The sequence below is a fragment of the Lactuca saligna genome, chromosome 4 (genome assembly GCF_052625555.1).
Source record: "Lactuca saligna cultivar CGN05327 chromosome 4, ASM5262555v1, whole genome shotgun sequence".
Taxonomy (NCBI): domain Eukaryota; kingdom Viridiplantae; phylum Streptophyta; class Magnoliopsida; order Asterales; family Asteraceae; genus Lactuca; species Lactuca saligna.
The window spans coordinates 7,344,139-7,356,360 of record NC_136420.1 but is presented as its reverse complement, the minus strand read 5'-3'; positions in this window follow the sequence as shown (position 1 = coordinate 7,356,360).

The following is a 12,222-nucleotide window of genomic DNA, read 5'->3' as shown; positions in this document are numbered from 1 at the left end:
CTTCACCAACCACTACGCTGGGTGTAATATCATGGTACATGGGGCGTACAACTTCACCAACCACTACGCTGGGCGTATACGAGTATGTTGGGCGTATGAAGGTATCATCTCGTACATGTCAATGCTATGAAGATGTGTGCACCATGCAAATGAGTAGGTGACGTGGCCAATTACAGACTGTGTACATAAAAGTACGCTTGACGTACATACCTCGTACGCTGGGTGTACATAAATACGCTAAGCGTACCTCTTGGTATGTTGGGCGTTCTTCCAGCCTCGAAGTTTGTGACTGAAACTTTAAAAATTCATATATTCCTCAGACGGGCTTTGTTTTTTACGTTCTTTATATCCACGCGTTGGTGAGATTATATTTTACAAATTTTGTTTAGACTCCATCGGCTAAAATTGAATTTATTTTTAAAGTTATATTTTAGCAGGAAGGGACAGGAAAAGTCCATAAAAAATTCATAACTTCTTCATCCGATGTCCGTTTCTGTCTATCTTTTTACCATTAAACTAAAATCGACATGATCTTCGATTCTCATTTAGGTTGTGTCGGCTAAAAATCGCTCGATCTAAAATTCAAATTCCGGGCTGCATACTGCTTATGCCAAAGCTTATAAAATTCATAACTTCCTCATACGAAGTCAGATTTAGACATTTTTTATGCATGCTCTCGGTTTAACGTATACTAGGACTTTCGTTAAGGCTAAAAAACACTTTATCGTAAACTCAGTTTTTACGTCACACAACGTCATGCCGATTCTGTCACGAAACTTCGACAGGTCGTAACTTCTTCGTTATAACTCGGATTTCGGTATTCTTTATATCTCCAAAATTATTGTTTCAATCATTACAACTTTCTTCATAGATATCGGGTTTATCTAACATTTATTTTCGATGCTTATTTTTATCCTTAGTTTATTAAATCATAATAATTAAGTATAAAACACATAATACTCTAATAATACATCATTATTACTTCAAAACAAGTTACAAAGGTTGATGTCTGCTAACGAGGGATCCTTCCATATTAACCTTTCGTGAGGTGTTTTGGCAACCTTCTTAGTTGGACTAAGTTAAGGATATGGGCGGCAATCTCTAAGGCATACCCCAAATTAAGATAGGTAATGAAGCTCGACAACCATGCCCAACAAGGTTCGATTGCGCCTCGCAGCCACACCATTAAGCTGCGATGTCCTAGGTGGCGTCAATTGTGAAACAATTCCACATTCCTTAAGATAGACATGGAACTTGACACTAAGATACTCACCACCTCGATCGGGTGGGAGCATCTTTATCTTCCTGCTCAATTGATTCTCCACTTCTTGTTTAAACTTTTTGAACTTTTCAAAGGTTTCTGACTTATGCTTGATTAAGTAGATATACCCATATCTTCTATAATCCTCGGTAATAGTCACATAAAAGTGGTTAGCATCCCTTGTGGAAGATCCGAGGGGCCCACATACATCGATATGTATGAGATCCAACAAACTCTCACATCTTTCACAAGTACCAGTGATAGGTGACTAGGTTATCTTTCCAAGTAAACAAGATTCACATATATAATCCGAAATGAAATCAAATGACTCCAACACTCCATCCTTTTGGAGTTGGGATATGTGCTTCTTGTTGGCATGTCTAAGACGATAATGCCACAAGCATGCCTTGTCCAAATCATTGGACGAATCAATTTTCAATACATTATTTCCTTAGTTGTCTACAACCATCACAATTTCATATATACCATTACAAGGCAATGATTCAAAATAAAATTTACCATTATAAAAAGAATTAATAGAACCAATTTCATTATTAAATGGAAATCTAAAACCTTGTTTATACAAACCATGAAAAGAAATAATGTTTCTTGCCATATCTGATGAGTAGCAACAATTATTCAAATCTAATTCTAACCCACTACTAGGCGATAAAGAATAAACTCCAATCTTGGTTACAAGAGACACTTTCCTATTCCCCATGATCAGGTTCATCTTCCCGTGCTCCGCATCCTTACTTCTTTTTAGACCCTACAAATCAGAACAAATGTAAAAACCACATCCTGTATCAAGGACCCAAGAACTATCATGCGATGAGTTATTAGATAGAATAGTGTAAATACATGTGAAGGTGGGTTTTATCTTCCCATCCTTGATGCCCTACAAGTATTTGGGGCAGTTTCTTTTTTCCAGTGCCCTTTTTTATGACAGTAGAAGCACTCTGCTTCTTTTGGATTGGGAGAGGGAGTAGTAGAACCACCTTTTGTCCCACTAGAAGAGGATCCATCATGGGAATTTCCCTTGTTGCTCTTAGAAGGAGCCTTTCTCTTCTTCCCTTTCCTATGTCCAATTGCCAAGACAGGGGCAACAATAGTAGGAGTGGGACGTGATGGACTCTCCATCCTTCATTTTTGTTGTTATCATGGATGAAATGATTTCATGCATTTCCTATCGAGCACTTTTATGGTACCTTTCCATCAAGTCTTGGTGCAACTCAAAAGGATAGTAGTCCTCGTAGGACTTTTGGAGTTTAGTTGTCATAATGGCAATCATGATGCACGATACCTTTTTCTCATCCTTCTCATGAGCCATATATTCAACAAATTCTTCAGGGGTAGCAGTCGCTTCATCAACCTCATTTAGCTCTTTATCGAGGACATATTCTTTATCCACGTAACGAGTGACCATCCGAATGTTTCGAATCCAGTCATTGAAATTCGAACCATCGAAAATCACCCTCCCATATAAGTTCATGAGGGAGGAAGAGCCAAAAGGGTCTGAGCCAACATCATTTGGGGTAGACATCTAAAAAGAAAGATAAAGTTTAGATTATATAAGAGTCCTTAATATAACACCCATATGAAATATTAAGGCTAGGACCCAACACAATATTTCACAATTCGGAAGAGGGATACCGTAATCCAATTGCAAAATATATGAAGGTAGTTAAATGACGATTTATCAATTTCCACCAAGAAAAATGAAAAATAGTATTAACTTTTAAATGAACTGAAATTCCTAGATTCTTTTGAGATTCATTGAAATTTTCAATGGCATGTTTAAATCTCGATTATGCCCTTCAAATTTCTGAATGGGATACCGATGATCACAAACAAGGTGTGAATAACCATCCAAATTTCCTTCTTACTCTCGATGTTATTTATCAATGTGTCGGTTAACCACACACACTCCATTAATCTATGATAAACATCAAGATACCCTTACTAGTCCAAGTTAGTGTGCCGATTAACCACACACGCTCCACTAACGAGATGGCAATGTACAAAGTGCAATTTCATGGAATAGCACCAGTTTCACATTTTTCCTAAAGTAATTAAGATTGGGAATTTATAAAAACATTTAGTTTCTTTTACAATTATCATTATACTTTTTAACGAGAATTAATGTCCTATCCTACATGTTCGGCTAACGACCTTCCACCAGTCAAGGAAGCAGTGGGTGAGGATAATCACCACCATATCAGAAAAATCGGATTTTATGATACAAAACAGTTTTTGGTAATGATCCTAATCCAATTCAAGCAAAAATAACCCGAAAATCTGCCAACAGACTATCCAACTCGTCGAGTCTGGAAATGGACTCATCGAGTTCTTCATAGGATTCGTTGAGTCCAATAGTCAGAGTGCAGTTTTCAATTTTCTTCAACTTTGAACAATTAACCAATGCATCAATATAATAGAAAACACCCTAGGCTCTGATACCATTGATGATTTTTAAGCACTACAACATTCCTATGGTGCACATACAACCTTAGATGCTTTTGATCTAAGTTTTCTCAAGTTATACATACAATTTCATTTTTCCAAAGCATGATGCCTAACTAGCATACAACTTTGATAATTGAAACATAAATACAAGTAAGACGATTACCTCTTTGTTGTAGCTTGCTGAACTTGGCCTTACAAGAGCTTAGCACCTCAAATGTGATGCCTCAAATAAGTCACAAACACCAAGAACAATGGAGGAAAATGAGAGAGAGCTTGGAGGCACCAAAATTGGCTAGCTTCTTCTTACAAAAAACTTGTATCCAATTTTAGGGCTTATGGTTTACATTTATAGTTTAGAATTCCAAGGGTCACTTGTAAACCCTAATTCATTCACTTAGGAATTTAATCCAATAAATCGTTTGGAATAACACTTCATGGACTCTCACATAAGCTTAGTCTATTACTAATCAATCATGGATCATTAGCCCAAACTATATGTATCACTGAATTACATAATCAGTCCCTGCTAATGTAATTAGTCTCTTTTGATCACTAAATTAGTTCCAAATTAATTATTGATCAATACCAATTAAATAATATGATTTCTCAATTAATATATTATACTTATAATATATTAATAAATAAAAAAACCTCTTCCTGAAATTTCAATCCTATCAAATTGCTCTGGTGAAGGCAACCCAAATGGACTATGCTACTATCGGGTCAATTACATACCAATTATAGTTATGGGATTAGATACCTAATCCAACAATGTCATCATCCTTAGATTCATGATATTCAGTAATTGGGGGAGGCTGAGATGGACCAGCACCATATTGAAGATTTTGAGCTTGTTGCACCGTGGCCTCCATTTTTGACGTCCATTCTTGAATATGCAAGATATCATAGACAGTTTTTGCATTGTTGAATGTATCAACCTAGTACTTAGGTACGGTTTAAATATCTTGTTCCCGTTGCTGAAGTTGTTGAGTTTGATGTGCCTTGCGTTCCTAAAAAGCCCTGCAAAAAGCTTCATATTTCCTGATTTCGGATTCAGTACTTGGTTGGTAATGAGTCCAGGAATCATCAAAACGATATCCACCATATCCTTTTGTTAGCACCGGGGTGTCCCCCAAGTTTGTGGTTCTTGGAATACTTGTGCTCACCATGCCTAAAACACTTGTATGTAATGGTGGTGGAGTAGGTTTTCCAAGCTTCCTTGGTCTCGTTGACCCAAAGTCAAGTTTGGCCTCAGCTCGGTTCTGGATAAAGATGAAAAAGTTCCCTTTAGTGGGTCATATGTTGGTAGTGTTTTGGGTTAAAGAAAGTGTTGGGTTTTGGTACACTACAACATCTTATGGTACACATAAAACCCTAAATACCTTGGATCTATTTTTTCACTCATTATACATGCAAATGGTTTCTAAGGTATTAATCTTACAACTAGCATGCATTTAACATAAAAATATAATATACTACTTAGCATGACATACCTTTTGATGGAGCTTGAATTCTTGGTGTATTTGGCCTTAAAGAGCTTAGCCCCAATAGTGTGGAAGCCTCAAATGGAATCACAACACACCATGAACAAAGGATGAACTTGAGAGAGAATTCCATGCACCAAAAACCTCCATATTTTCACTAAGAAAATAAGTGTACACATTTTGGTCATAAAGTAGAACATTTATATGTTGAACTCCAAGAGTCATGGGTATAACCCAAATCCATACCCATGGGTGTTATGATCCATGGTCCATGTGGCCCAACTCTTCATGTATCCATACATAAACTTGGTCCAACATGGATCATAAGCCCAAAACATATAAATATAACTAATTACCATAATTAGTCCCCATAGATTTAATTAGTCTCTTTTGACCACTAAATTAATTCCAAATTAATTCTTGATCAACACTAATTAAAACATATGATTTCATATTAATATATGATAACTTATAATATATTAATAAACCATAATTTACATTCTCTCAAAAGTCCATCCTAACAAATTGTCCTGATGATATGCAACCCAAATGGACCATGTTACTCTCGGGTCGAATACATACCAATATTAGTTGTGGGCTTAGACACCTAATCCAACAGTCTCACACTTGGATAAGTCTAAAACTATTATTCAAGTATGACTCCAAGATCCCGACTAGCAATCGTAGCTCTTAAAGCCGCTGTCAAACTCTGAACAAATCAAATGACATGTGCATTACATAAGGGATCATATATTCCTCCATTCTAGATATCATATGGACTGAGACATGGATTATAATCATTCTCTTTTTCCATTTGTTGTTTCCCGATTTCTGATTTATGACGACTGACTAATTGAACAAATCAAATTAGTCCAGGCCCGGCCGAGCACTTACGTTTGTCATCACCAAATCATCGAGGGGCCCATAGATATCGCTTTTATCCCGAAGGTAAAAGGAATGGATAAACTTCGACTCATATGGCTTGTTCTACTACTTATTGAATCATACACAAAGGCACCTTTTATAACATCGAGTTACCGAATGCGTTTTCATGCAATCAATGTACAACCAACTCATAGTAACAACTCATATCTCTAGGTTTGAAGAATATAAGATATTATCGTCTCATGATCACTCGTGATAAAATCCATGAAGTGATTCAAATGAGCGTGGGTTAAATCCAATACTCGAATCCCTATTCCAGGAGTACTCATGAATGTTGTAGTAACTCTTACTATGTCCACTACCTTGGACGTCTACAAACCCGATTCATAACAGTCTTGCCTTAATACCTACTTCCAACGTATTATCGATTGTGGATGGTTTGAATAACTTAGCCATTCGGAAAGAATAACCCAGTTATTCTGGAAGTAAAAACATGCAAAGTGAAACACAAGAATAATACTAATCCTCTATGGTCTCAAGCACCTTTGAGAGTAAATAAAACACCTTTTATTTAAACACCATATTGATTACTCATTATTCATTGTATAATGTTTCAAATAATCAACTTTATACTTGAATTAAAACAATAGTTGTCCCATGCTCCAAGCATGTAAACTATGTTTTGTAAACACTAGTCATGCCATACATCAAGTATGCACACTATATTTATCTATGATCTTTACTTTGTGAAATAGATCAATTGAACATGATTCCAATGATGCTCATTTCACAATCCCAAATCTTTATCGTAAATGTAAGAATTCCAAATTCCTACCATTTAACAAAATCCATTAGATTCTAAACTTATATGCATTGATGCTCTCGTAATGACTATGCACAAAGTCACAAAGACTTGTCAACAGAAATTACAGAGCATTCCAATGGATATCAATTCCATGGAAACGAAGTCTCAAATTCAAAGTACATTACTTTGAACATCCTTCTTGCATTAAGCTTTCTCATCTAACACAGATTGAATAACTTCCACCTATGGGAATATTTTCATATTCTCATTTTGACTATCACTTATGAACAAGAGTTGCCTCTTTTCAGAATATGTCAATTATGGTCCTTTTCAAAATTAACACTTATACTTCCAACTTTCCATGAGCAACGAATCTTTGGTAAAGCTCAGATTGTCCTTGACAATTGCTTAATCATTTTAGTCATATCCAATTCTATACTTTTCCCCTCTTAATTCCCTGAGCATTTGGAAAACTTAGAAAGGATGAATATTACAACACATGCAATCGATCCTCTATCTAAAGCATATAGGACACGATTCATGATTTCTCACATAAAGATGTGATACTAGACCAGTCTTTTGCTACAATATTTTTTATTTGCAATGTTTTCAAAATTTGACTATGAAGAGGGATGTCGTAATCATAATCGAATTTTGAAAACGCAATATATATATAATTTCATTATGTTGAACCATTCAAAATTCATATATATATCCTTGACTAAAGATGATCAAAATCTCAATCTAAGCTTTTAGAATTGATATTTAGTATAATTTTCTCTCCCTTAATTATAGCAAAACAACCTTTCCCAATTGAAACCCTTTTGTTTTCTATAATTAACACTTAACATAATAATCATGCTCCTACTAACATGATAATTATTAGCATAACACTTATGCTCCCACTAGTTTTGACATGTACTCAGAAAACAGCTAGACTTCTAGAAATTAATACTTTATTGACTTACTTACCACAGTTCAGATTTCCGATACTAGATGCTTTGATAAAACTTTATCACAATCATACACTTTTCCTTAGATAGCTCACATGTGTATCTAAGCAATTTTAGAACTATGAAAATGGATGCCATAATCATAGTCTCAATTGTTTAGACCTTTGCCATTTCTCACAAGTCCATGTTAGTGTGCCGGTTACCCACACATGCTCCACTAACGACTTTGAGAATGCAAATGTCACAATTGCTATCTACTAAAAATCTACTTAGTGAAAGCGTTTCCTCACCATCATTTTCATGAATCAGAGAGAAACCTTATGACACTTAGATTTTATGTTGTATGTGTTCCTTTCAATGTGAATTTTGTCAAAACCATAATCACAAGACAAGATTAGTGATAATTTCAAATTCATATGGACTGAACTTGTTCAGTCTTAACTTCTTGCCATCTGGCAGCACAAGGGCCTGCCATTGCTTCCAAGTAGTTATGCAATCAATTGAGAACTTTCAGAACTCCTATGCAAATCCAAATTTAACTAGAACGGGCACAGAAATGTCAACACAATAGGTTATAAACCTCAAGTCGTATGCTAGTGAAGAACTATAGGTTTTATCCTTGATTAGTTCTTGAAACTTTCAAGACCTTTAAGACTCCCACTGTCCTCTAGACATATAAGACTCTCTTTTCAAGAACCATTACTTGACAAAACAAATATTCAAGGGAATGTGTAGATTCTTATCAAGACTAACACTTCACACAATTGGCCTAAGTTGATCTCAGTTTTATCCAAAACATCACAGCTTACCAATTTCAAATGTACAAGAGTAGAAAACATTTTACTGTTACATTTGACTAGTGTTAATAAAACTTTTTAAGATGTGTCACTCAAGTTACAATCTTGGAGTATGACTCTAAGACTTTGTTTTTGGAACGAAGTATGACTCATCTTCTTGATTTAACCAGTCCAACAATTCATGTCTCCCCTTCTCAACCATAACAACGCACTAAGATGTCTTTAGAGGATTAATTATGATATGGTATCTTAAGATGATCATAAAACATGATACTAAAGTACTCTCCTATCTTTTTAGATTTGAGAAACTTTTCTCTTTCTGCCTAATTTGATTCTTCTCATTTGTTCTGCCATACATCGAATATTTTCCAATGTTTCAGAATTATACTTAAACTTGTAAGTATAACCATATTTGCTAAACTTTAGTAAACCATGATGAATAGTCTTATCGATATCTATGGTGGACTTGACCAGTGCACACGAATGTGTACTCAATCCCTTAGTCCTTTCACTTGACTTAATTTTTCCAAAGATGAAAATTCCCATTCATCATACAAATTGTATGATTACAAGTTTCGGTCCAATTGAAACTTGGGTGATGAGAATCTCTCCTTATTTGGTAAATTATGACACTACCACATCCGAAAGAATCAAAACCATTTTCCAATATTGCTATCAATGGAATCATATAAACAACCATTTTTCACAAATGCCACTGTAAGGATATTTGAAATAAAATAAAACCTTATTTTTTATTTAAAACTTGCGGAAAAACTTATCCTTACAATGCAAATGCATATGAAAATTTTGTTGTTATCTATTCCCAAGCAATATATCATAACACTTAAACAACAACTCACAATTCTGATCACCGAACCATGCGATCGAAATCCATCTTCACGATCAAAATCAGCATATACTTCCTTTAAGCTTCCTCTCTTCGATTTTACAAAACATCAAAATGTGATCTGGTCACATCATGTATGAGAATCTCAAATAGGAACTTAATAGAGTTAGATAGTGCACTTTACCTCAAGTGGAGTCAAACTCTTTGACTTTACCAACCTTATGATTGTTCAGGTAAAATTAGGTAGCTTCATAACCAATTCCCTATCCTTTGGCAATAGAAAGTTTGGGAAGTTGATCTTCTAATCAAATATGCTTTACTAGTCCTCAAATCATTTCTTGTTCGGCAACACCAAGCAAATAGGTAAGATCATTAAGGGTCAAGTCATGGTCTGTCACATAGTAGTCCCAAAAGAACTCACTATGTGACTTAGAAAGTGATTGAACGTCCAACTTTCTGAAGACTTTGACACCCAACTCTCCCGACTTGTCAATATGTGACTTCATCTCCAAGATGTGATCATACATAGACCTTGCTTGCCAATAGGGCTTGAGTGACCTTGAACTTGTGGGTTAGGGAGAATAATTGGAGGGGGTGGAGGAAGTGAAATTCCAAGAGATTTGAGTAGATCATAGATGTCTAAACTAGACATTTAAAATGGGAGATATTCAAGTTAGTTGATTTTTAAGTTCTTAATATAACACCCAATATGAAATATTAAGGCTAGGACCCAACACAATATTTTATAACTTGGAAGAGAGATGTCGTAATCCAAGCTATAAGATATTTGAAGGTAGGCGAATGACGATTCGCCAATTTCCATCATGAAAAACGAAATAATTTATTAGGTTTTAATTGGATCTGAAACTCCTAGATCTTTTGAGATTCATTAAACTTTTCAATGGCATGTTTCAATCTAAAGTGTGCCCTCTCAAATTTTGTGACTGGGATGCCGAGGATCACAAAATAAGGTGTGAATAACCATGCAAACTCACTTAGTACCCTTAATATTATCACCTAATTGATGTGTCGGTTACCCACACGCGCTCCACCGATCTATGATAAACATTAAGTCACCCTTTGTTATCCTTACTAGTCCAAGTTAGTGTGCCGGTTACCCACACACGCTCCACCAACGACTTGGTAAGGTACAAAGTGTGAATTTCATGGGTTAGCAACAAATTCACATTTTCCTAAGTAACTAAGATTGAGAATTTAATAAGTGTTTAGTTACTTAGTATTTATCATTATAATTTTAATGAAGGGAGAATTATAGTCCTTGTCCTACCCGTTCGGCTAACGACCCTCCACCAGTCAAGGAAGCGGTGGGTGAGAGTGGACACCCATTACACTACCATTTTATAGGCAGTAACCTTATACCCCCCTTATAGACCGGCTTCGTGAATGAGGCCTACTAACGGTAAGATTGACTTTACTCTTATACGTATATATAATCATTAGTTTTTAATATTATAATAGTATAAGGGTGTATTTTAAACATTTAAAATACTTGGTGGTTTAATTTATTAATTAAACTATACTCTTAATTTAATTAAACTTAAACCATGTATTTATGGAATTATTAACTTTTTTAATTAAACACTTTAATTAATTTAATGAAGTCCATAAAGTTTGAACTTTAACTTTTAAAATTCTAGAGTTTGGAATTAAAGTGTATATGGGGGATGACTTTACAAATTCCAAAACTTGAGGACAAGTTTTGAACAATTCACAAACTTATGGTTTCCATAACGTATGAGTTTTAAAGTGGTTTAATGGAAAAACTCTTCAAGTTCCATAACTTGTAGATAAGTTATGGAAGACTTTAAAAGAATTTAAAAAATGTGACTCTTTATTTTTTTCATAACTTATGGAAATTTTATGAGTTATAAAATTCATAAATGTGACTTTTCAAGTAACTTGAGGACAAGTTACAAAAACACATATTATTACCAACTTCTAGATTAATTTGGATTGAAAACAACTATCTCATAATTTTTTATATTAATCTAAACAAACTCATAAACATGAACATTCATAATCAACATTTTTCAAGCATCATATAAACATGTATAAAACTTGAAACTTTGATTATTATCATTTATTTGGATGAGAATAAACATTACCATAGTATCAAAAAAAAATTGTGAACAAAAACACTTTGTGGTAACAATTCTAATCCAAAACAGGCCAAAAAAACTCGAAGATATGTTGTCATGGTTCCAACTCGTTGAGTGCATGAACCAACTCGACGAGTTGGATGAATTTGTTCATGGACTCGTCGATTCCATAACTGGACTCGTCGGGTCTCCTATTCAGACAACAAAAAAAAATCGATTTTTTTCAGTTGTTTTTAGCAACTTGCATCAAGTATAATAGAAAACAACCCATGGCTATGATACCACTGTTGGGTTTTGGTATACTACAACATCCTATGGTGCACATACAACCCTAAATACCTTGGATCTATGTTTTCACTAATTATAAATGCAAATGGTTTCCAAGGTATTAATCTTACAACTAGCATGCATTTAACATAAAAATATAATATACTAGTTAGCATGACATACCTTTTGATGGAGCTTGAATTCTTGGTGTATTTGGCCTTAAAGAGCTTAGCCCCAATAGTGTGGAAGCCTCAAATGGAATCACAACACACCATGGACAAATGATGAACTTGAGAGAGAATTCCATGCACCAAAAACCTCCATATTTTCACTAAGA